The sequence below is a fragment of the Carlito syrichta genome, unplaced genomic scaffold, assembly GCF_000164805.1.
Source record: "Carlito syrichta isolate Samal-C Ts95f unplaced genomic scaffold, Tarsius_syrichta-2.0.1 Scaffold303711, whole genome shotgun sequence".
Lineage (NCBI taxonomy): Eukaryota > Metazoa > Chordata > Mammalia > Primates > Tarsiidae > Carlito > Carlito syrichta.
Genome location: NW_007247807.1, coordinates 105865 through 109460, shown reverse-complemented (window position 1 = coordinate 109460; position 3596 = coordinate 105865).

The following is a 3596-nucleotide window of genomic DNA, read 5'->3' as shown; positions in this document are numbered from 1 at the left end:
GAGGCTGCGGTGGCCGGGAGCGGCCACTGCACTCCAGTCTGGGCGACAGAGTAAGACTCTGACTCAAAAAAAAAATAAAAATAAAAAAAATAATAATAATTGATCGGGATGTTTTATTCCCTCTCTGAACAGTAAGTACCTCTTTGCCAGCAGCTATGAGACAGAAGTGTACCCATGTCCAGCTTCACTCAGCAACAATCGTCACCTGCACTGTGAGGGCTCACTCCCTGCTAGGCTCTATTCTGGGTGTTTCCACGGATTCACGCCGTTGATTTCCCCCACAACCCCATTACTCCTGTTGTACGGCTTGGGACAGTGAGGCCCAGGACCCTGCAGCGGCCTATCTGTGGTTGCTCAGCTAGCAAGTGACCACGCCAGGGTGTGACCACGGCCAATGCTGGAGCCTGAATTCTTGACCAAACACTGCACATAACCTTTTTCATTCTACATTATCAAAGAAAATTAGAATAAAGGTGCATGGTTAGGTGTAGAAACTTCTAAATAACCTTGAAATGGCCCAGGAGAGTTTATTGCTTATAGCATTTTCTCAAAGAAAAAACAAGTTGAGTCTTTCTATTTTTTTTTTCATTTTTTGTTTGTTTGTTTGTTTTGTTTTGTTTTGTTTTTTGAGATGGAGTCTCACTCTGTCACCCAGACTGGAGTGCAGTGTCCACTCCCGGCCACCGCAGCCTCAACCTGCTGGGCTCTGGCGATCCTTCCGCCTCAGTCTTCCGAGTAGCCAGAATTACAGGCATGCGCTACCATGCCCAGAAAATTTTTTGTTTTATTGTAGAGATGAGGTCTCGCCAAGTTGCCCAGGTGGGTCTCGAACCTGTGGGCTCAAGGCAATCCACTCACCTCAGCCTTCCAAAGGGTGGGATTACAGGCTGAGCCACCGAGCCTGGCGAGTTTTTCTATTTAGAAAAAAAAAAAAAAGCTAAAAAACTGAGGTCATTTGTAGTAATCTGCTAGTGGGCCTAGAATTAAAAGCTGTGATCTCTGATGCTTTGGCCTGTTGGCATTGACCCTCTGACATGGTCACTCCTGTACCTGTTCATGGTGAGGGTGGACCTGTAAGTGAGATTTCTAGGAAGCTGGCCCAGTTTGGAATGCAGGCCCGAGAGCCTGAGACGCATCTGCCCAGGCAAGTGGGTCCTCTGTGCCGGGCACCTGGGTGGACTCTGCTGTCCTGTCCTGCATTCGGACTCCATGCCTGCATCAGCTGGGTTTCGTCAGGAAACCGGCTTTGTAAGGAGGAGGAAGAGGCTAGAACAGGAAGCCAGGGCTCACCACTGTCGGAGAGCCTTCCTCGCCCAAAGCCCAGGAGGGGCCATTCAGGGTCTGGACATGGAGGGGCCGCCGGAAGCTGCTTCCTCCCAGGCCCAATGACCGTGGGTGCGGCCCTCAGAGAAGCACCTGCTGGGCCCCTGCACCTGCCCGAAGCTGCCAGGAGTGCATGGCTTCCCCTTCCTCCTGCCTGAGGGTGGCTGGAGTTAGGAGGTGTGTCGGTGGGACAGCTAGGGTCCGAGAGTGTGAACAGCAGCAAGGCAGGGCCTGCAGCCGCACCGATGAGCAGGATCGGAGGCGAGGCACTCAATTCTGCCGGTGACTTGGTCACCTGCGGGACGCCCCGCCCCGCCAGGCCGATGCAGCACGTGGCGGGCACGGCACCCTCGGGTCCTCCGCCACCCTGTTCTCACCACCCACAGGCCCTGTGCCAGGCAGGACGCACCCACACGTGGTGGACTGCTGTGGCTTCTAGACACCCAACCACGGGGATGCAGGGAAGGAGCAGTCACGCGAACTCTCCAGGACAGGAGGTGATGTCTCGCGCATGGCCACACCCAGGGAGGCCACCATCCTGCTCCTCCCATCCTGGCGGCGGCGAGATGGGGCTTTCCAGTGGATGCGATGTGGGTGTGAACGGAGCCGGCAGGCTGACGCAGAGGCAGACGTCCTACAGGTGACCCTGTGTCATCTGTGCATGCATCGTGTCAGATCCTGCTTATGGTGTTGACGCAGGCCCTGCCTCACCCATCTGCACTCTGGACTTTCGAGGGGATCAGGCATCAGTGTGAACGGGAGCTGTCAGGCTGATGCGGTGGCCTCGAGGGCCAGTGACCTGGGCACACACGGTACCGTGTCCAGGAGGGCCACGTCTTGGTCTAATGCTCTGCTGAGTCATCTGGAAAAACAAAGAGCTCGTGTGTGTCTACTGGGGCTGCCTTAACTCATTTAAAAAGCGCTTGCCCACTCGAGACTGTCACATCCAGACTGCAAGGCAGACCCCGGGTCCAGGTGACATCCCATGAATATTTATGGTGTGGCTTCTAAATGCCAGACGACTTTCTAAGCGCTGGGGATACATTACAGAAGCCATTCTGGAATTCTCTGCCATCAGGAGGTCACCTTCCACCGAGGCAGTCAGGTAAGAAGCAGATAAATAAAGTGTCAAGTGGGAGACATGCCAAGGGAAATGGGCAGGGAGGATCTCCTAAAGGGAGGCCAGGGCCAAGTGTGAGGGGGACCACAGAGGGGCCCAGGCATGGGGCGGACCGAGGACCAGGGAGGACGGGAAGCCAGAGTGATGTCTCACAGGGTGGCCAAGGCCACGGGTGAGGGGCGGCCACGGAGAGACCCAGTCTGGGGAGGATCACAGGCCACACGTGAGGCGCATTGCAGAACACGTCCACTGGTGGGGGCAGAGCGGGTGGCCCGTCAGGTGGGGCAGGCAGGACGCACCCCTACAGTGCTTGGGGCGTGTGATGAGGGTTTTGTGTCACGCTGAGGTGCACCGAGGAGAGGGAGCCCAGTCAGGGCTTGAACGGGACAGGCTGACTGTGGCGTGGAGAGCAGGACAGCAGGGACACTGGGCAGAGACGCAGACGGCAGGGGTGATGTCTTGCGCACAGCCAGAGCTGGGGAGACCATGGTCCTGCCCCTGGAGGCACTGAGATGGGGCTTCCAGGTGGATGGACTGAGAGGAGAACGGCAGCCATCAGGCTGGCGCAGAGGCACGGCTGGTGACCCGAGCAGCACACGCACCCGTGTCCAGGAGGACTGTGTGCGTGGTTTAATGCTCTACTTGTGTTCGCCTGCTAGGGCTGCCTTAATAGAACACCACAGGCCGGGGGCCTTGAACAGCAGAATGCATGCTCTCCCCGCGCCAGAGGCTGGAAGCCCAAGGTCCAGGGCGGAGCTGTTTCCCCCAGGTCTCTCTCTTTGACCTGCGGATGCCGTCTCCTCTGCGTGTCCTCACAGGGTCAGCCCCTCATGGGCGCCGGTTTCCTCAACTCCTCCTCTTACCAGGGCACTAGTCATGCTAGGTGAGTGCCCACCGTGATGACCTCGTTTGACCTAATCACCTCTGTCAAGACCCCCGTCTCCATACTGAGGTCTGGGGAGTCAGGACCTTGTGTATGAATCTTGGGGACACATTTCATCCTGCGAGAAGGGGCTCCTCGTTTTCCTACTGTTCTCGGGGCTCAGACCTGGGCCGCTGGATGGAGGGCGTCCCTGGTTATGAACTTGGGGAGACTGGGTCCAGCTTTCCTGGGGGGAGGGGAGATGGGGAACCTGGACCCACTGAGTCTGGA